This window comes from Manacus candei, unplaced genomic scaffold, assembly GCF_025592945.1.
Source record: "Manacus candei isolate 608988 ecotype Guabito, Panama unplaced genomic scaffold, ASM2559294v1 h1tg000035l, whole genome shotgun sequence".
Taxonomy (NCBI): Eukaryota; Metazoa; Chordata; class Aves; order Passeriformes; family Pipridae; genus Manacus; species Manacus candei.
The window spans coordinates 5,290,493-5,313,464 of NW_026138083.1; the positions used below are offsets into that span (position 1 = coordinate 5,290,493).

At 46.6% G+C, this 22,972-nt stretch overlaps 1 protein-coding gene across 2 annotated transcripts in view; it reads left to right on the plus strand.

The window, feature by feature from the left end:
- Window positions 1-15,003: 15,003 nt before the first annotated feature.
- SNAP25 (synaptosome associated protein 25) overlaps window positions 15,004-22,972 on the plus strand; it is a 59,730-nt gene continuing 51,761 nt past the window's right edge. Inside the window, exon 1 of one of the 2 annotated variants that reach the window (XM_051792815.1) lies at window positions 15,004-15,148. The gene's annotated coding sequence lies outside the window, so the exon portion shown is untranslated. The remainder of the gene's footprint in view (window positions 15,149-22,972) is intronic. The other variant, XM_051792814.1, reaches the window with a different exon arrangement.

Below are 22,972 nucleotides of genomic sequence, written 5' to 3' on the forward strand. Positions count from 1 at the left end.
CCTCCTACAGCTGGCGTGGGATTACAGCTAAGAGCTTCAGAGCCCTTAAAGCAGGGACAGAAGACAAATACATGTCTGCAGCATCCCATGTAGTTCACTCCAGCCAGCCCAAGCAGTGCAGTTGGGTCTGCACACAGCAAGAGGCCACCTGCCCCTCATTAAAAGCCTTGCTGTCACCCACTCTTCCCGGGAAAGCTTCCTGTCACCATCGCAGAGAACTGACATCACAAGCTGCTGCCACTACTGGTGCTTTTCCCCTCCCTGGGAAAATAAATAACAACAGCAGTCCCCTCCATACTGGGTTGAAACCTGCAATTAAGAATTCATTCAGGGGCAGATCTCTAATTGGTTTCTCCCAGGAGAAGGGGAGACTCAGCAACATGTTGTGTATGCTGAGAACTAAAAAGGACTCCAGAAAAATGATGCTGGAGGAAGAAGAGTCACTTGGGTTTTTTCCTGTTGGAGGCAGGAAGTGCAAGGGAACAGAAAGAGGACAAACACATGCTCCACCACCAGAAGAGGTTTTACACCTAATATTGATGGGTTTAGCTTTTTGAAATTGTTGTCTTTCTCTCTGAATACTTGCAAGACTTAATAAAAACAGGCTTTCTGAAGGAGCCAGCTGCTGCCTGCCATCTCCCCCACACCTATAGAAAAGCAATACAGAGTGGGCTAAGTTTCTGCAGCATCTTCCCTTGCTTTGTTTTATTTTTAACTCTGTGTCTGCCTCCAGTTCTCAGAACAACTCCTGCACATCCCTGTCATTTCAGACTCATTTCCCACAGTGGATTTCAGATTCTTGCAGTATTTCAAGTATCCCTAGATGAAATGCCAGGGCAGATTATTTTTCTTGATCCCAGTACCCCTTTTTATTATTTATTTTCACCAGGCTTCTGAAAAGTACTTTTTTTCCCCTGAACAAAACAACAAGGACAGCAGGGCCTCGTTGTACACACAGTCCTATTTCTTCTGACCCAAGATCTGATGCTGGTTAGGCCAGGCTGCCACAGCACAAGTTACACTGAGGTCAATCTCTTCCCTCAACACAAGTCAACAGGCCAGTATTGGACCATGCTCAAAAATGGCAAACATAACACAGTGGGACTTTTCCATCAGATAAATTGTGCCTTGGAAGTGAAGAGAGGATAACTGGGAAAGATACAATTTTTAGTTGCTTCCACTTAGCATCTTTATCTTATTATCTACTGTTTATAAAATTTCCCATTAGACCACCCTCGTGTCTCATGAAGAAGTCAGCATGCTCCCTGAAGATATTTTCAATATAATATTCCTAGTTAGGTTTGAATCATGGCAGAGTAAACTATACCACCTGAAAACAGTAAGCCTGCCACCCCTGCTCTTGTAACCATCACTGCCGTATCTCACGCTTCTCCCTGAAGCACTGTAGGAAATATTCTCTAGTCCCTATCAAACACCACACATCAAAGCCTGGATCAAAATGACATGGAAAGACAACAGCAGTACCCACAAGTACCAGGCTATGCAATATTTTGCCTTTTAACCATACTGTGTCTCACAGCAGAGGAGCAGCTGCAGCAACTCACCGCAGGTACATCCTTGTGATTCCCTCCAGCCTCCTGGTGAGGTGAGATGAGACCATTATCATACAAAGTCTCTTTTGCATGGAGTACACTGCAAGCTCTGCCCAAGCAGGACAGTCCCCATTACTCTCATCGGGCAACTCAGCCAACTCCTCTCTCGCTGGCTTCTCTTCATCTCAAAAGTTCATTAAGCTGGTGGAGGATGAAGGTTCAAGTTAATCTTGGGTTGCCTGCATTCAAAATAAGTAGCTAGTCCAGCAAAAAATCCCCTCATGGGTTACTACCTTCCTCTAGAAACCCAAACAGTGATTTTTACTTACTTTTTAATACTTTACCACTATCAACAAGCCAAGCTAACAGCCATTTGTCCTAACTGATCTCTGCCTTTGAGGGATACTATCCAAGTACTCCCCCATTCCCTAAACTCTTTCCTTCCATGCACACACCACTGCTGTTTTTTTCTTTAGATCTGATGATTCCACAATATCCTGATGCATTTTTTGCTTGACTTGTAATGAAGCCTAAGCAGAAAAAAATTGAGTGTGCTCCTGCTTCACCTGCTCTCCTCCAGACCCCAGGATTTTTCTGTACAAAAATAACTAGAGGTGAATATCCAGATTCATACTCAGAAAAACTGGAGCATACTGTCACAAACATGACTAGCTCTGCCCACCCAAAATTTCACTTCACATTTCACCTTCCATGACAAACTTTTTTCCTCCATCTTGTTTTACACAACATCAAGATATTGGGATACTGTCAAGAGCTCTCACCTTTCACTGCACAAAATGAAAATTGAACAAGCAGAGATTCCAGCTTAAACTTTTTAAAAATTAAAGACAAAGTAATTGCTGTGTCCACTGATTCATAGCCAGTAGTCCTTAGAGAACAACACTGGGAACTTTGCAACACACAGGTGGATTCCTCAAACCAGTGCTCTGAATTTCCCTTGCTCACAGTGATCAGGTATTTCGTCTTCCAGCAAAGATGTACAGCATGATGAAAGCAAAGGCTTTAGATCTCAAGAGAGAAATTTAATCCCCATTTCTCAGGTGACAAATGGTAATTCACAGGTAGAGAGATTTACCTGCAAGTCTTATTGCAGTAGAACAGGAATATCATTACCTCATTCCTCCCATTTCCTCGCAGTTTCCACAGAGAATGAAGGCAGTTTTGAACCCAGTTTTGACCTGTTTTACTGCCCCAGGAAGGGAAACATGAGAAAGAATTGGTACTTTGTTGGTCTCAATAAGCACTGAGAATTCAGGGGTTCATTGACATTGTTTAACTCCCGGCACCTGAACAACCTCATGTGAAAACTGCCAGGCCTAACAATGAAAAATGTTCTAAGATTAGGAAAAAATGTTACATTAGTGAATCACAGTTTGTCCTGCCAAACCAGGTTCCTGCAATTAGTTTTGAGAACTGTGAATGAAGCTCATGCCTTTGTTAGCATGGGCTTTTCCTACATAAAATCTTACCTAGTTTGGATGTTGTCTTCCCTTCCTCTCCCTCATCTATATTAAGCTATTGATACTTCACTTGCAAATATTTATTTACTCATTGGGGCATGAGTATCTTAATCATTATGTTTGTATAAAGCACAAGAGAAGACGTGATTAGTCTTGCTTTAGGCACTCCTGTCATGTTAGTTTATAATGGCAGTGGTATATTCAAATTGTGGTGCATCCACCCCTCCCAAAAACCCCAGTGCTACCTCTCTTGGATCAGGCTGCATGCCAAGAAAGAAAAATATTGAGTTTCTATAGTGTGTTTAAAAAAAAATTAACTCATAAAACTCTAAGATTCAGATTATGAAAAAAAAAAAAAGGGAAACAAGAGGCTTCCAGCACAAGTTCTTCTTTGCATTCTGATTTCCAGTGCAGGCAGGTGGAGCTGAGGGCTCCAGCCAGCACGCAGAGCTCTGCTGGCTGGGGATGCAGCAGTCTGCACAGTGATTACTCAGGGTGCAGAGAGGGATGCTGGCAGATTGGTCCTGAAGGGTCTTTAGTACAACCAAAAGGATAAAATTCATTTAGCCAGAAGAGATAGAAAAGGCCTTTTGCAATAATATCAATAAAATCTCATTCAATCTCTATCCCCCCCCAAATCCTCATTGCAAATTTAAGACTGATTTATTATTAGCTGGCTGAGATGAGCAATTAAAATAGAACATTAGAAGACACTTAGGTGAATTCAGCACCTTGTGTGGATATGTGGCAATAAATCTGTTCCCTGGCAGTGTGTGGGAGAATTCCTCCCTACTGTAGATTCATACCCAGTATCAGGCAGGGCCTCACTTGCTTATTGCCAAATAAGCAGTGGGACTGGTGCATAGGATGGCAGCAATCCCAGTCTCTATATGCAGGAACAAAACAGTGCCAGGGATAATTCTTCATACAGGTAAACTGGAGGCATCTCCTTTTTCACGAGGAAATGCCATGCCAGATATTAATATACACAGGCTGCTTCTCCCTTCAACCTGTGTTGTGTTATTATCTGTTTATGAGGGAAGAGAAAAACAACAAATTGTGCAGAGCTTTGACCCTCCCTCCAACAAACCAGTCAATGTCACCAAGCAGATCAATTCAAAGAGTCAAATTCCAATACCTTTATCACACCCAGAAGCTTCTCCAGCTTCTAATGTGAAGAAGGCTGCACAATAAATGATGATCTAAGCAATAAAGTAGTAACAGCTGGATTTTTAGACAGCCCCTGTGCCAGCATAAGAGGGCACAGCAATGCTGCCCTACCCACAAAGGGCCACATCCTGGCTCCTGTTGGAAGCACACGTGTGGGGAGCAGGGAGAAAACCAGAAAATTCCTGGGAGGAGCCTACAAAGCTTATGAGGCAGCACAGGATCCAGTTCCCCTGACATCAGCAGGGCAGCTCCTGCTCTGGCAAGCTCTGTACTGTCACAATCCTTGGTCCATTTTCCATCCAGTGTGGCTGGAGGTGTAAGTGCTGGAAGCACAGCTTTTAAACAGCCGAAAGCTAAAAAGCAAATACGTGCTCCAAAGGGATTATTTTAAATTTCTTTGAGTATTTGGGGCTGGGCTCCCAACGAATTCAAATAGCTGAGATTACTTACAAACCCGGCGCTGCTGAAAATCCCCCCAACGAATGACTCCTGCCTTGAAAGGACCTTGGCTCCAGCACAAAGCTATTTCTGCCTTAGCATGATCGATCCTGCCAACCTGCCGGGCTTTTTGGGCAGGAGATCTCGGATCAGCTGAAGGGGACGTTCTGCAGAGAGGCTCCAGTGCCGAGACAGAGCAACGCACCCAGCAAGGCATCGAGCCACGTGACTCACAGGAGCAAGGGGACACTCAGAAACCAGATAAAATCATGGAATATTCTGAGCTGGGAGGGACCCACAAGGATCATCAAAGTCCAGCTCTTGGCCTTGCACAGGAGAGCCCCAACAATCCCACCATGTCCCTGAGAGCGTTGTCCAAACACTCTTTGAGCTCAGGCAGGCTTGGTGCTGTGACCACAGCCCTGGGGAACCCATGCCAGTGCTCAACCACCCTCTGGGTGAAGAGCTTCATTACTCTATCTGGACCTTCTCTGCAGATCTGTGCTACTCACTGCCTTCCAAGGGTCCTGGCCACTGGGAACACGAGGAGATCTGATCCCTGATGCAGCACAAGCAGCCACAGTTCTGCCAGCCAAAGGTTCTGCACCACCCTGAGGGATGGCTGGGGAAGCAGGAGGAGCATCCTGACTCTAGAGGAATGAAGGTAGCTTGGGATGCAGCTGCATAAGAGGAGCAAAAGCTGCAACAAGGCTATTTTCACACCTAGACTCTTCTTGAACATGACTTTGGACACTGCTCCTGCTTCAGGGACAAGCAGAAGCTTCTCTTATTCACCTTAAACTATTTATTACAAACAAGAGTCAGATATAAAGCTTAATATTAAACATTTTAATCTTGTTTGCATGTGTGCTGTGGGATTGAAAACCCCCACAGGAATAACTGACTCCCACAAACAGCTTTAGTGTCAACTTCAGATCCCCTGACAGGTAAGTGCTCACAAAGTTGGGGGTAAGGACAAGGCAAAAGCCAACACTGAAGCTCATCAGGTGAGGCAGCCTTACCACCCCAGGGTTAAGTCCCTGAGCAGGTAACACACACAGCTCCCTGCCCAACCACTGTGCCATGCCAAAACCAAACCAATTTGCCTCTGATTAGCTGTCCTTTTATAATCACACAGACCTCACATCTTCAACTCTGTGTTCAAGGCTCTGCTCCATCCCCAGTTCTTCACCTCTTCCTGCCTTTTCTCAAACGCTCCCCTGCGCACCAAACGTCACCCTCAGCCCACTACACTGAGCAGACAAGTCCCAGCAGCCCATCACCCTGCAGCCAAGGGTCAGCCTAGACATTAAACCCTTCACTTTTGGCCTTTCTTTAGGAGTGGAAAAAATAACTGGTCCACAGACATATTGCAAAGGCTTAACCTCCATCCTCCAGATGCAGGAAAAGTCAAATAGCAAACCATAAATCTAGAGTATGGTCAGGTCAGGTGTGGGAAAGAAGCTCCTCTGCAGCTCTCTGTGCCTTGGAGGTGCTCCAAGGGCCACCCCACCCCTCTCACCATCCCAAATCACTTCCAAAGGTGTTTTGCAACTAAGGGCCATGGTCTCTTTGCTAAGCAGGCAACCACAGAAGGGACATCAGCTCCCTTGCCCTTGTGCCTTTTCTTCCACCCAGGCTCACGTTGCCTGCAGAGGGGCATAAGAAGAGCCCCCATCTCCTCTGCTCAGCTTCAGAGTCAAACTAACAGCCAAGCTCCCAGCAGAGCAGTCCCCAACATCCCTTGGAGCCCATAACACCAAGAAAAATGTCAGAGGCAAGGGCCTATTTTAATCTCCCTATTATCTGGATCATCCTGGTCACAGAGAACATTACTTAGGAACCATGGTTTCAGCTGTAGTAGTAACACTAAAGTAATGATCTATTTTAATTGTTTATTTGTCTTATTATTATTTCTCTAGTCACCTTTAAACTCCATCCCTTCACCTTGGAAAGGTGCTGGGAGATCATGAGGAAGCCCAAGTCTCTGCTAGTATTTTAAAAGCATTTTTGACATAAATCAGAGACAAATATGCCACAGAGCTGCTCTAAGGCCAACAGCAAGAAAGGAAACACTGCTGTAGGCACTGATGGGATCTGGGAAGGCAGCTGAGCCTCATAATGGGCTTAACAGGGGTCCCAGGGTAGCCTTCATCCTCACCTGGGGGTGTTCATTTGTGGTCTCTGCAGGCTCCAAGAGACTCCTCTTAATAAAAGGTCTCTTTTTTTGGCAAGTGTGAGAGCTGCAGTCTGACTTGTGGGTGGTTGCTGAGACAGTCAAAGTAACGAGGATTTTTCCCACATAAGAAAGCATCTCTAAGGAAGTATTTATAAGTGATCCAACAGAAATCAATATCATCCCTCAGTCCAAAGCTGTCTGCAGACCTGCATTGAAGTCCACAGGAAATTTTGGATCAGGCCTCCACTTTCTCCAGTCCTTTCTCATTTTCTTACACTGCAAGAGCACACCTGGATCAGGCAACATAAAAGCTTCTCCTCAGCATGCCAGCACACCCATGCCTGACCTGTAACATCCCCTGCCGTGCCAGGACTGGCCTTACCAGCAGTGCAGGCTGCCAAGTGTTATCACACTCCAGCGTTTGGAACTTGCATGAAAAACGTAGATTTGACAGTAAGTGACACCTCAGATTCAGCTCCATATTATGCACACAGCTCATATGAGAACAAGGCTCACTAATTACTCGAGAGGAGTCTGTAACTGTGCATGTTTTAGAAACAGGCAGGTCAAAGAATGCTCCTTAAAACACCTTCATAGCAGGGGCAAGAATTAGGTCGAGAGAAGCAGAGTTTTCCTCAGATGATCTCTGGTTACTCAAAATATTTTGGGCATTTATTAGTTTTTCAGGAGAGGAAAGGAAAAATTATTCTACATTCAGAAGTTGGGGAGTTCTTGACAGATTAGCTTCCCTCACTTGCAATTTTCAGCAAGTTTCTCCATTAAAAAAAAAAAATCAATTATTTGCAGAGCACTCGGAGGTGAAATTGAAATAACTCTCAGGAAGTTTCCAGGGCAGTTTTCATTCCCATTTAAGAGATATATTAAGACATTGACCCATAAATCCATAGAGATAGTCTTTCTGTTAGACTGAGGATGCAGAAGATTCCTTTTTTTTGCCTCAAATAAGGCTGAGGAATACTGCCAGGAATAATTTTAAACCTGCTGCAGCGTATATGGAAGCTGAAGAACACAAGGGTTAACAGCTTAAGCTACATATTTGTCTGGTCTATCTTGAAACTCAGTCTTTCTGCTGTATAGAATAAACCTGGCCTCCTTTTGAGTCACTTGAATTATTCCAGATGCACATCCAGGTGATGGGAAGTTGACATCATGGCCCAGAGGAGCACTTGCCATTTCCCCTTGAGTGAGTTCCCTGTCTGATGTAGCCCCTTTCTGGGCAGAGATAAAACAAACATATCAGGCTTTGCCAAGAGCCTTCAGTGACAGAAACAAGGCTCCAAAAGGATCAGTAAGCTTGATGTCTTCCCTTTGCCTAACAAACCTCCTCTCCAGGCAGTTGCCCTGTTGGCTTCCCAGGCTCTCCTTGGAGAGGTGAATTACCGAGGCAGCACCAAGTCCCTCTGGACAGAGATATAGTAAACAATAGGTGAGGATGAAAACAACCTTAATAGGGGAGGAAAAAGCAACAGGAAGAGAGATTGAGACAGATTCAGCCCAAGTTTCAATAGGGGAGGAGAGACAGCTACACCAATGCAGCACGTTCTGTGAAACACCAGCAAGGACTGCTCCAGGCAGTTCTCTCAGGGAGGTTTATGCTTTTCTGTCTCAGCCCAAAGCACTAGTTTTCAAGGTAGAAGTGGCTTTTTCCAGAATGCTACAGCTGTTCAATATCCAGGCTATGAGCAAAACCCAAGTCCCTGCTCTTTTTCTAGAGCTTGGTCTCTTCCACCACTCTGCACAGCATATAGCAAGAGAATTTGCTGAAGAGAGAGAACCTTTTCTTGCCCAACACAGTGAAAGTTGGAGCAAAAGGTGTTACCCAAAAGCCCAAACTGAATATGTACAATAACCTTGTTCAGGTGGGCAGCAGCACTCATGGGCTCTGTAAGGAAGAGTAAACAGCTGCCTGGCCTATATAACACAGATAACTAATATGGAGTAACAGCTATTGGTGAGCAGTACAGTCCTGGGATCTGTAAACCCTGGATCTCAAAAAAAAAAAGACAAAATATTATGCCCACCTGTCAAAACCCTCAGCCTCAGCTTCTGAGCCTCCTAACCCTGGAATTCCTCTAACACTGTACCTAGAAACAGAATCCAGCTCACTCCTCAAAGAGGGGTTCAGCTTAACATCGAGTTTCTCATTGAAAGCAGCAGATAATGGCTAAGGTAGCGCTGACAAAACAATGCCTTGAGGGAAAAAGAATCCCTGGGACTGTGCCTACGTTAAAAAAAAATTAAAACTGTATGCTTGACTGGACTGCATGTCTCTTGTTTGTCTGACTGAGAGTGATCTAAAGTCCTGTTGCGTGGCAAGCAGCTCACAAATAAAGACTGCTACTATGTGAGGAAGCCTTTCCTTCTTTTTCTGAATCATTTTTATGGATGCCTGAGGTTATTGCAAACTATTGCATCAACACTGAATCACTCCTTCCTTTGCATATTTAAGTACAAACCATCCTCTTCATGCAACTTTGTTATTCCGTTGAATCAAAGCAATAAAAAAGGGAGAGGAAAAAGGCCACGACATCCTTACTTTCAGCTTCCCAAGTCACTTAGTCTCAACTTGAATTTTAGCTACACATCCAGACAGGAGCACTAGTTGTTACATCAGGGGTTTAGAAGCAAGTGGAAAGGAGGAGGTGAAACAAACCCAGGAGACAGCCAAAAGGAAAACATCTTTAAAGCTCCCCTGAATTGGTGACACTTACCTGTTTGTTCCATTTTATGCCTCTGGGTCTCTCTGAAATAGAGAAGAGCAATTATAAAGTGACCCACTTTCCTCCTGTTTAGTGTAAGGAGGAAACAGGGGGAAGGGGAAGAAGGGGAGGAGAGGGAGAGTTGCAAAAGGATAATATCAAAGGGGAGAGACAAGGGAAAAAAAAGGCAAATCCTCACAGAAGGTAGGAGGGTAAATTGTGATGACCCAGTTTAAAGGAAGAGCAGGAACTAGACCTACTAACAGTCAACACCTTCCCACACACTCTAAGGAGATGAAACTCAGGGCTTACAGCACTTCTTTGTGGTGCAAACCCATCCCTCGAGGACAGAGTTTATGCAGCTAAAGTCTAACATTAAAAGAAGGTGTCTCTCCCATCATCCCTTTTACCTGGGTAAGGGAGGGGTGGAGCAACATCCTGGTTGGGATGGAGCAAATCAGGGCCAGGTGCTAAAAATTAAGGTCCAAAGAACTCAGGCAGTTTGCAGTAGCTGTGGCTCCAGTTTGCCGTAGCTGTGGCTCCCTCCCAGGTGAGGCTGGGAGACACATCAAGATGCCAGGGGAATGGACAATCTTTCTCCTTGTAAAGACTCAAGACGTGGCATCACATGTGCTCAAGTCAGAGGAAATCACTGGATCTGGTGGCATGATCTGACATGGCAGCTGTAGCCTTCATTCTGGTTTGGGGCAGCATCTTCAGGATGTCTTCGTCTGCTGTGGCTGTCACCATTTGCTGTGACAACTGATGAACCTATAAGTCTGCAGGGGACCCTAAGAGCTGTCTGTTTTCTAGACAGAAACTGGTGTTTGGGAGGAGAAGGGGTGTTCTGGTTTGCTTTACACTTTTGTCTTTTGCCTAAAGATTAGTGATGTTTCTATTTCCCTCCTTCAATCCCATTTACTTCACTCAGTATAATCAGGCACAAGTGGAATGAAGTTGGTACTCGTGCACCACTTCACACCATTCAAAAATGATTAAATAAATACTGTAACAAATACATGTACTGTGTGGTTGACAATTCTAACCATAAAGGAAGGAGTAGCCATACCCTCATCTCCAGGTGGATTATTAAAAATCACAAGCCAGCTTGTTGAACTCATCACAGCTCCACTGATTTCAAAGCCTACAAACAAAGAGAATTGCAGTTCTCAGTTCCAAAAGTCTAGACACAGTTTTAAATTGCCTGTGTTCCTGTAATCAAGAAATATCCCCCCAAAGCATGACCTTGTTTATTTTAATAAAGCAGAATAGTTTTAAATGAAAAATGGAGTTTAACCTTTACCTTCTGTCTCTCTCACAGGCACAGATACCTGTGTTTATATCCCCTTTCCCCTGTAAAATACAGACCAAATGATCCTACTCCTCCTTCCTCTGTGTCCAACATCTTTGTGACTCTGTGCCTAGTGAGACTTGGGCAGAGCCTTCTTCTCATGACAGTTGAGCTTGGCCTAAAACTCCAATTGGCAAGGTTTTTGGAGACCTCAGACCAGTCCTACCTCCAGGCCAGAATATAATTCCTATTATATTTATAATTATAATAATTATTCCATGATTATGTTGTGACAACTTCTCCTTTACACATCAGATAATAGATGTTAGAGTCTGGCCTTGCTGGAAATGACACAGTCAAACTGGACTGTGTAGCTGTGGGAAGAACCCAGCCAGGGCAGAAGGAGGTGGGGTCAGCAGTGGAGACACAGACTCACCAAATATTTAAGTCCTGGTTGCTCTTTAAGCAACTAGTTGGGAATTGAGTACCAAAATACCTTTGGGGATCTGGCTCTGCACATCTAAGAGAGTAATCAGGAAATCAGTGGGGACTCATCTCTGAAGGTTGATGTTAAAATCATATTTTAAATCTCTCTATTTTTGAACATAAGCCTCAGAGGAATCTTGGCTTGGCTTGAAGTGGAGCACCTGATCATAGACAGGTCCTTAAAAAAGCCCACAGCTTAACTGTATATCTAGAGATCCCGAAATTGCAGGGGAGAATCAGGCCCAGCCATTCCCTCAGATTTAATCAGAAGCAGCCTGGGGCACACAGAGGCAAGTACCGCTGATGGTCAAAATTCAGTAGTTACATAAACAGCAGTGAATGACAGAAAATAACTGGGAGTTCTGCATAAAGGGCTCAATCCTCAAACTGTTCTTATCACACGGCCCATAACAGATTAGGGCATGCCTTGGCATCTAAGACTGGAAAATGCAGAAAGTGGGGAGGCTGTGAAATGTTCAGGGCCAAAGTAGGTACATTTTTCCTCTCTGTTTTGCTTTATGCCTAGTTCAGTTCATTTCCCAGTCACATACTTGAGGCATAGATGGGCAATGCTAGGATAAACAAGATATTTCCCTCTCTGCTGAGAAAAAAATAAAGAATGGAAATGTCTGAGGAAGCTGGAGGAAATTGAGGCAGACTTTGTGTCACAGCCGGCTCCAGGAGAGCCCAGGAATTAACGTCCAGGACCTGGTGGCACTGTCAGCACTGTGGTGTTTTGCTCACTTAGCTGCCTCACAGCCCAGCTTGGCAGCACCCAGGAGTGTGTGTTGGAGGTTGAGGGTGATGCTGTGACAGCCAGGAAGCTCCCACTGCCCACAGATCTCAAATCATGGCCAAAACAAGGGCTTTCTTTGCACCTCTGAACCTGCTGCAGGCTCTGCCTGCTCTGCCCTTTGCTGGCTCCTGGCTGGTAACGTGGGAACCCACATCATGTCCCTCTCATACAGGAAAGTGTGTTCCCTGTCTCATTATTCATGGGCTGTGCCCACAGGTACCAGTTGTTCAGCCTGCTGAATTTTTGCCTGAATAATTAGGAATGAGCTGAATCATTCTTAGACCAAATTCCGGTTTTCTATCTCCTCCTTCCTCATTTATAGGCTTTGCTTCTCGCAGCTCTCCTGAATACAGTGTGAAATGAGTGTTCAAGTACTATGGGATCGAGTAAAAAAAAAAAAATCCCCATGTACTTTTTCTTTTTTTCTTTTTTAAACCATCCTCAAAAGATGCTAAAGAATCAGCTAAACTTGCTTAGTAGCACTTATTGCGACAGAAATCCTAGTGCTTTGGTGCAAAAGGCTGCCCCCCTCTGCATCTTCCAGGATAGAGGCATCCGTGTTCCTGAATGACACAGGATATATCCCTTCCCTCACTCAGAATAACTGTAGGAAAGGTAGTTGTTCCTACTAAGCTTATTGGGTGACGTTCGTGATCTCTTTAATGATTCTGTCCTACGTTGTTTTACTAAAATACATGATTTCTGCTGCAGCAGAGCTTGAAAATGAATCTTAAATTGAACACAGTTTTCTCACTGGAAACCTACCTTTTATCCTGCTCCCACTCCCTCCCTGCTTTCTCTTCCTTTTTCCATCCCTTATCCCTCTTTCCCAAAGTTATGCTGCATTTTATTTTGCCTTCACTGCATTTTCCTCCCTGGCTTTTGATAAAAGGAGCCAAATTCATCCCTGCTGGTATCCAATGGACTGAAATTCTTCTCAAAGGCGTTATTGGGCTGAATCCAAACCCAGCCAGCATTTCGCAGTGCTGGTGGCTTAGTCAAAACAGCAGTTTATAATTTCTCTTTTCCTTCCCTTATCTACCGTTAAGATGAATTATTAATAAGTACTAGTATTGCTCTCTGAAAAATCATACTTTATTTCAAAACCACCTATCAGACAAGCTGTCTGACTGAAAATTCCTTTTTAACTTTCCGTGTGTGCTTGGAACTCGCACAGTGCGTGCGCACAGACAGCCTGGATTTCAGATCAGGGCTCACTCTGGGATTCCTCCTGCCATCCGCAGTGCTCACCTAACCCAAGCGCTGGGCACGGTTAACCCGTGCGTGAGCCGGCCAGGAAAGGTTTGTTTTTCCAAATTGTCGTTTATGACGCTAAATCTGCTTCCCAATCAGGCTGCTGTTCCAGATCCCTCACCTTGAGGAGGGGGGGGGGTGTCTGCACAGCGTTAATCTGATGCTGTTAGTCTGTGTTTACAGCCCTCAAACCTGACAGGTTCCCTCCTTCCCTGCGGTTTCCGTGTGCACAACTCATTAGATACTCTAATGCAGCAGGAAGCCCCTCTTGCCTGAGAATTCCTCTGTCGTATATTTAGCAAACTTTTGACTGCTTCCCTTCAAATGAGACTGAAGGACATATTTTCGTAGGAGAGGGTGCGACTCACAAAGCACGATCTACAGTCACGTTTTTCTGTGGGGAACTACAGAGCAGGGGAGGAGGAATCACCCGCAGTTCTCTCTCCTTCTCCCCCGCGCTTTCCCTTCCCTCCCCTCCCCGTCCCTCCCCCACGCCCATACAACCATAACACGAGATGAACGCGCTCCAAAATACAGCTGCATCGTCTTCCCTCTCTTCCGGTTTTCCTTGCCTTGGCAAAAGTGAGGGGGGGGGGAAGAGATATGATGAGGATGGAATTATCGCTAATGCGGGACTGATGTTTTGACTCTGTGTGATCCACAGACTGTTTAGAAAAGCCTGGACCAGGGTGTCCGAGTTAAACAGAGCCAGTGCTCGGTTATCGCTCACAGGAGAGGCTCAGACAGGGGAGAGAGAGGCATCTGTGGGACTGGATGGTTCCATAAATGAACGCACTAAGGCTTGTGGAATGACAGGGAAAGGATGACTGAGGTTACGAAAGGGAGCATCGCACTTCGGCTGCAATCCCCATCCTTCATTAAATTCCCCATTAAGAGATAATTTTTACAAACATACACGGTTTTGTACGAAATGAAAGGATTTCCTTCCGATTAGAAATCACACTGGAGACAGCTCCATTTGCTCCAAATTAGGTACGCTCTGAATGAATATTTTAATTAATCCATGATAAATCAGTCAGGCTCTTTCCTGGAACAGAGCTACCGTTTCCTACCTCGGCAGCAGTGGGATGTGTTCACTCTGCTCTGTGAGTGTAGGTGCCTAGGCTTTTGTTTGTTTTTAATTTCTCTCTTTTTTTTTAACCTGTCCCTCAAATGATCAGTTACAACACATGCCCTCAACCATGGATTTCCTTGCTTTTGGCTGCTCCTACTTAGGCGGGAGGAGGGAGGAGAGGGGGGGAGTAACCAGATTAACACACTCAGACCCCTGGCAGGACGTTCTGAGACATAAAAAGAGGGGAGAAGAAGCAAGAATTCACACATAAAAATAGAAGCCCACGTAGATTGGCCATATATGGAGTACCGGGGACTTCAGAGGGATACCCTCTTCGGACCACCCCTTGGCGGAGGGAATCGCTGCTGCGGGAGGGCCCTTCTCCCCCCTCCCCGGCTCAGCGGCCGCTCTCAGCCCCCTGCCCCGACGCCGGCGGCGGGAGGCGGCGGGGCCGGCGGAGCGCGGAGCGGTGCGGCGGCGATGACTCAAGCGCGCCCGGCCCGCTCTGCCCCCTCCCGCTCCCCCCGCCGGGGCCGGCTATTAAAAGCTGCTGACGTAGGAGCGGACGGCCATCTTTGATGAGGGCACGGCTCCCGCTCCATTGAAGAAGGAGCCCCGCGGAGGTCAGCAGCGCCTGTCCTTCCCTCCCGTCCGGCTGCCGCACCGACCCGCCGACCCCGCCGCGCCGCGCTCCCATCGGCACAGGTAAAGGTGGGACACCGCCGCGGGCACCGCCGGTATGAACGGGGGTGGTATCAACGAAAATGAAATGGAAAAAAAAAAGGATATGTTTAAAGAGGGACCCGTTCGGCTGTTTTTGTCTCCAGCCTCCGGGCTGCTGCGGGCACGGAGGAAGGCAGGGAGAGGGAGGTAATTTCGCCACCAGCCTCATCGCCGGCTGCAGGCAGCCGGGCTGTGCCTCTCGGCCGTGCGGGCGGCAGGAGGCCGGCAGGGAAGGGAAGGTCGGAGGAGAAGGGGAACCAGCGCCATTCCCAGCTCGGAGCGGGAAGAAGGGTGTGCGGGCGCTCTGCGCTGCAGGGCCGGACCGGGCTGTGCCGCCCGGGGCACTGCAGCGCCCGCACCGCGCCGGGGCTGCGGCGGCGCTTCAGCACCGCGGACAGCGCCGGGGCCGCGCCGGGACCGGGGGAGGGAAATATCCCTGTGTGTTTGTGTGTGTGCGTGTGTCTGTACACATATATATGTGTGTGTGTGTGTTTCTCCCTGTGCGTGTGCGCCTGTGTGTGTGTCTATGTATGCATATATATCGCTCTCTCTCTATATCTCTGTGTGTGTTCAGCACCGCGGAGAGCGGCGCGGGAGCCGTGGCGGAGCCCCCCCGGCGGCAGCGGGGGCGGCCGTGCTGCAGCGCCCTGCGGCTCCGCGCCCCCCGCCCCGGGGCTGCCCCCCCGGACAGACCCCGCCGCGCCGCACGGGACTGGGAAGCGATTCCCGACTCGCTCATTCCAGGACAGGACCGCGGGCAGGAGCAGTTGTGGTTGTGCAGCGAAGAGGGTGAAATAAAATTAAAATAATAATAATAATAATAAAGGCAAATAGCTTTAGGTCCTGAAATTAATGGGCGCTTGGCACTTCGGCCCCTCTCCCCGGCGAGGTGTTTGTGCAAGGGAAGCCGGGGGGTTACGTAACGCGAAGCCCGCGGGGTCCCTCCGGGGCCGGGCAGTGCCCGCGGGGACCACCGGCCGCCCCCTGGGGCTTCCCTGCTCCCGCGGCGGCTCCGCGCTCCGGCCCCTCGGCCCCCTCCCCTCGGCGCCGCTGCTCCTCGGGCGCCTCGGGCACTCGGTGCCGCGGGCTCCGGTGCCCCTGTGCGGTGGGGCAGGGGGGGCTGAGCTCCGTCCCGGCCCCCCCTCCCCGCTCTCCGCGCTGCGGAGCGGTGCGGAGCCGCCGCCTTATGTAACGCGGGCTGCCCCGTCACGGCTCCTGGCCCCGCTCCCCCGGCGATGTCCCCTCCGCCCGTCCTCCCCGCTCCCCGGCACCGCAGCCTCCCCGAGCCCCTCGGTGCGGCGAAGTTGGTAACTTCGCTGCTTTTTCTGCGGGGCGAATAAACAAGAGGAGAAAAGGGGGATTGGGCTGCGTGTCCAGACACTGCGCTGCGTAGCTGCGTCAAAGCGGGGCCGCGGGATCTGCCAGATTTACGTGCTTGGCTTGAATAATTGCTGCCGGTTTCGTTCCCAGCTGAAAAGCGGGGGGAGAGGGGGGGGCTGGTCTGTGGTGCAGCCCGGGGGTGGCGGAGCAGCCCCACAACCCGTACCCGTCTGCTGCCAGCCCTGGCCACAGCATCCGCAAGGACATGCCCGTCCCACATCCCCCATGTCGTCCCAGCTCTGGGCACGGAGCTGCTCCCGCACCGACCACAGCAGCATGAGGATGGTGTGGGGCAGCCACCCCTGCGGGTGGCAAGGGAAGGGATGGAGCCATACGGGAACTGAGTGCTCCAACGGGTGTAGCTATGGGAAGTGATTCTCTCCTAGGCCCCCATCTCCCTGCATGTCCCTGCATCATGGGCACGGACACCAGTCCAGGGAAAAGCAGCAGTGGTTTTCCATTGCTGCTGTGTAGCGCAGAAGGGGTCAGCCAGGAGGTGACCACTGAAGAGTTTGATCCCTCGGATGGGTGCCAAAAAGATAACAGAGGTGACCAAACCAAAGGTGCAGGCAGGTCTGATTTGCAAAAGCAAAAGCTGGAGGCTCCCTCCGAAGTCAGGAGGAGTTGCAGAAACTCAGCACGTTACGAAACAAAATGCAGCTAAATAGCAACCCCCAAAGAAATGCAGCTTAACTTTCTTTCTACAGCTAACTAGAAAATTAGAGTGGCATTTCCAAGAGCACTCCGGACCCAGCTCTGTGTCCACTGAACTCATGGGGGCAGTGAAAGAAAGAACAGCAGAATCCAGCCAGTACTGAACCCATCTAATGAGATGCAGCTCCAATTTGCAGATTTATTACACTGGAGGTGGGAGCTGCTTTTCAGGTCAAGAGAAAGCTTTTTATTTGTCTCCCTATGCTTTAGGTAGGGCAACAAATAGCAAAACTGAAGTGCTAAGGCAAATAAAGCACGGTCTGTACCTAATGCTTGCACTGCTTTAACTGAGCGAGGTAACAAAACTAAATACTTTCCTGTCAGTGTGAACAACTTCAGGGATTTTTATGTCTCTGTGTCACAAGGCTACAGCTGTTGCATTTGTAGCAACCCTCGGGGAAAAATGGGAAGTATATGGCACGGTGTAGGGCTCGGGTTTTTTAATTATTTCTTCTCTCAGGAATGAAGGGAAGAAACTGTTTTACCTTTGCTTTGGCTTGTTGTCACACAACTACTCTTCTCCTTGTAATTTTTTCTCAAATCTCTGTCGTAACTCTTTATAATATAAGGACGGTACTTTCACCTGCACATATTTATACACACACACACACACACACACTCATTTCAGAGATTTCTGGGGTTCTAAGCTGGGTACAACTACAAAAAATGCAGACTGACTTTGCAGCTTTCCCTGGGCAGAGCGCATTTTTCTGTCTGTGGACTTTCATGCCCTGCTACCAATGCAGTCACCTCTGGGCTGGGCCAGTGCCAGGCAAGCTGTAACAAGAGACTTGTTCAACCGTTTTAGAGCATCCAACAGAGACAAGAATAATACTTTGCTTGGGAGCTGCAGCAGGATGCAGATCTCGGGCAGATCAGGATTACCTTGAGGAAGCTGGACTTTGGAGCGGGCACCAGGGCTCATATATTTGCTCCTGGGAGTGCTGGATACAGTTTGTTGAGGCCATAAGTTGTCAAAGAATAGTTTATTATTTTTTAGCTCATTATTTTTGAGCCTTCAGTGATATCTTTAACTCTGGCTTTCTTGCCTACTGACCTTGCAGATTTAGCTTGCTGCATCATATTGCAACCAGCAGTTCTCCAAAACACACAAGTGATATTCCTAGTTCTTGTCTGTCACCCCCTTGTTACTCCCCCCACAAATGCTTAGATACACACACTCCCACCAGCAAAATCTGCCTCTCATCAGATCACAGTTTTCAATATGCTGTCCCACATCCCACTAAGTTTTCTAGGACTTTCCTTTCCACGGAGCACAAAGACAAGTCAACTTCATAGGCTCAAAATATTTCTTCCTGCTTTGTGATGGCCCCATGGCTGACATTGTGAGACTCAGAAGTGGAATTGAATGGCCTAGGGGAAGTGTTTGAACTACTTGCCCTGTTATTTTAGAAGGAAATTTAGCTTTGCCTTTAAATCTTTCATTTTGCTCACTTGCTATTTCCTCATCTTCATGCTGAGCTACAATCCTCTTTTGATTCCTGCTGAAGACCACCGGGATGAAAGGCACACAAACTCAGGCATTAGGACCCTGATGATTGTTGACTTCTGATTTTGATTATTCCAAGGAGTCTAATCCAAAGTCAGTTAAAATCAAGGAAAACACTTCCCTGCACATCATTCTGTGGGATTTGCAATGGAACATTGAGCAGTTTAGGTTTTTCAAAGGGAAACAAGTGCTGTGTACATATTCCCTCTGAAATTTACTGGCACTCAGTAGTTCTAAAGAGAATCCAATCATTGCATTATAACCTTTTTATTTTCTTTCTTTCTTTTTCTTTTAATAATGAGAGATATAGTATCTTATCTTCCTCACTGGAAAAAGCTGAATTCTACTACAAGCACAGGGAGGAGAAGAAGGAAATGCCAAGTAATTAATCATGGCTGTTCCTGGCCTTTGAAAGCTGAAAGTTATTGCTGACCAATCTGTGCTCTACTTGGCTATTGAATAGATTTTTAATTATTTTTTTTTCAGAGCTAACAATGCTCTATTTCACTTTTTTTGAATGGGATTTAACTTATTATTGGGCCCCATTGTTAATTAGTGTGATTAGCATAACTGAGTGCTGTGCTACACCACAGGCAGATAAGCTCCCGAGCTGGGGCTCCCCATTCATGTTTTAAACCCAGAATGGGTGTATTTGCTGAAGGAGCAGCTCTTCTAAAAATAGAAGTCACTTGAAATGCCAGCCCCCCCCCCCCCCCCCATTTTTCACCAGCTTGGTTCCATTGTCAGAGCTCCTCACAGTTGAGGCTCACACAGTCGCTCTGCCTCAGAAATGGTGACACTGAGCAGTGATGAGGCAGCGGAGGAGGAATCCTGCACGTTGTGCCTCTATTTCAGGTTGGGTTCTGCTGCACTCTGCTGGCACATAACACCAGCAGAGCTCTCTGTGTGGTGTAAAACCCAGCACACAACTGAGTTCTACCTCAGTGCAGAAAAAGTCAGAAATTCCTAGCAGTAGACATTCGTTTTTCTTTCAAGCTGGGAAGTCGTGTGAGGTTTTCCTGCATTCCAATAAATACACAGGAAAATGATGCTTCTTCCATCAAGTTTTTTAAGGCAACATTCTTAGTGTTTAAGGCATAGTATTGGTAGAGTAGAAGTATAAAAGAAAGCAAAGCTGAGTCTCACTGTACATGTTTTTAAAAGAGAAAGAGGGGAACTGCTCTTATATGTTTTCATTATAATTATAGCGTTCTTTGTGCTTTCGATATAACAAAGCTATTGTGCCAGAGTTTACTGGTAGAATCCATGAGCGAAATTATAGTTATCATAGCCTGTGTCAGTGCTAACAACTCAAATTTATATCCTAGATATTGCAAAAGGATGCCCCATGTAGGTGACTTTTGCAATTAATGCAAGATTTGCTATATTTTACTCAAAACCTACCAGTTATCAGCGAGATGCACATACAAGGCAGTGCAGAGTGCTTGGTAGGGCATGTTTGTAATTTTGCATTGATCACTTCCATCTCCCACCTTTTCTCAGTAGCATTCCCTCTCTGAAAACCCCAGGCAGCAAATCTCCAAAGGCTTTCACAGTCACTAGCCTGTCAAACAGACTAGAAGACTGAAGTGAAGAGGATCTAAAGGCTCTGTTCACTTCACAGCTCTGGTGTTTGTCATGATGTATTTATTTGTTATATTTACTCTCCACCCAAAGGAGAGGAATTCTGATTCTGAATTGCAATACATTCATAGCAGAAGTAGTAATTTTGGTTTTCCTTTTGTATAAACCAGTTATTTGGAAGATGTGCCAGCCTTTCCTTTGGTTCTTTTTACCTCTCCTGGAAATTATTGTTCCCAGTGGAACTGTGCAGATGCCAGTTCCTTCATCTGCCTTACAGAGGTAAATATATTTCCTCCAGCTACTCTAAAAAATTTCACGAAACAAAAGTATACTTCAATAGAGCTGATCTGTCAAAATAGTGTTACCATTCATTGATTCTTTTTTTAAACAGGAACAGAAGCCTTCCATGCATATTTAAGCATCTTTTAAAATAAAAGATCCTAAAATTAGCTTCACCATGCTTTAGATGCAAATGAAAGTTGTCTTTCTCCTCCCCGCTGTAGTATTTTTTGGTTCAGTCTGGTCCTCATTCACATCCTGAGGCACCTCAGCGTTCACCCCAAAGGGATTTAGCCAAGCTTGCATTCCTGCAGGCACCAGCGAACTGCTGTTTCATTGAGCCCAGCGCTGCTCTTGCCTGGAGCCTCTGCACCGTCCGTGCACACGTGGACACAAACCTCCCCGAGCTCAGGGCTGACCCCGACAGCCACTGACATTGTTAGCAGAGAAATTTCTGTCCTCTGTTTGTTAGGCACAGACACCTCTTAGGAATAATTTGTTCTTGCAGAGAACGGTAAAAGGCTCTTGCAATTTGTTGAACTGGAGAAGTTCAGTAACATCTGAACCTCAGATGTTGTGGGTTGGTGATTAAAACATTGAGGCTGCACCCAGAATATCTGCATTAGTGTGCAAGTATCACACATTACATAAATTTACTTCTGTCAGGTGCCTCAATTACCTCCATGCACAGAATAAAAAACTGAGATTAAAACAACTTCTAGTTTGCATTCCTCAGCTTCAGATGTAGGATAAGTATCTCCTACCTTTGGAAAGATATTTTTATGTATATTAGGGCATAGCATTTTCCACTGCCTGGGGTTGGTGATGTAAAAATTAATACCCCTAAAATGCAACATCCTCCCAACAAAGGTGGTTATCATTTACTTATCATTTGAGAGGGTGCTACACATGATTGTCCCCTTCAGGTTAGCAAAAGGCTTACCTGGAAGGTGCCATATAAACCCAAATTTTTAGTATTACATTCATGATAATAATGGAAGAAAGAGATCTCAGACCAGAAGGTAGATGCAACGTTCACACTTTTGATCATGCATAACACAAGACCAGGAGTTTGCAAGAGATGTGCTTTTTACCAGAGCTGCATTAGGGCTGCAGAGGAGAGTGGGATTGAGTTCTCTCCCTTCAACAGCACCGGTTCTGAACTGGTAACACAGCAGCTGAATATACAGCCAGGGTACATTTTGTGAGTTTTTGAGCATTTCAGCCAAACATTTGCTTTTCTGGAGAGTATTCACGTGAGTGACACTCAGGTGCGTGAAAAGCCTTCAAGAAACAAAGTAAGGTGTGGGAACCCAATTAAATTAGAATTCACTGCCTGACTTCGAAGAGCCGTTCTCCCCGGAGAAGCGTTCGTGTTATTTGCTCAGCTGGACAGAGACAGGTACTGCTTGCCTGGCCTTTTGAAGGATTTCCTACAGGTTTTTTTGCCATTGAAAACATGTTTTTGGGATATGGGGTTTGCAGGAGCAAGAGGCAGGAAGGCCAACAGCAGCCCAGGGTTTTAAGATGGCGCTTGGCGAATGCGCGGAGGGGATTATGTGACGTAGCTGTTGGTGGTCACGGGAGACTAGACTTGATGAGTCTCTTCAAGTCTGATTTTCCCAAGAGATTTTCTTATTTAACAAAAGAAAAAAAGAGAGGAGGGGGAAAAAAAAAATAAAGGCCTGGATGGTTCTTTGCTGTGGCGGAGCCCTGTCGGTTTAGTTCATTTTAGAGACGAGCACGGCAAGAGACAGTGGAAAAAACCCTCGAGGCGCCAGGAATGCACTAAGTGGAATTGAAAATGCTCTAGACTGCCTTTGTAACGCAACAGTAGGGCCATCTGCAGGCTTTAGATTTTAAATATTAGCAAAGGGGTTTTATTATTTTAAACCATTGTGTCGTCTAGTTCCCTTTTTCTTAATTGACTGCTCTAAATAGTACAAAATAGCTGCTCCTGAAGCAACTTGCGGGCTCTGAAGATCGTTTTGTAAGCCCGGTAAACAAGAACAGGTGTGCACTTCTAACAGGCTGACAAATAAGAACACCAGAGAGCTGCAGACGTCACAAAAAAGGTGTTATCTACTGTAGTACCCCAATTTCCAGATTAGTGCCCAGGGCATTTAAGGTTACAGTATTAAGCAGGCTGATAGATGGTAGCATGTGACAGAAGAGCAAAGCAGCATCCCTCATCCTCTGGAGGCCTCAGTAACTACGCTGCCTTTTTGGTTCTTGGAGTTTGGGGTCTCCTCCCAGTCCTACCTCAGCTTACCCAGCCTCAGCTCTCTACTCTCATCATATTCTCCAGATGCCCTGAGGGAAACCACCTTCTCCAGGGA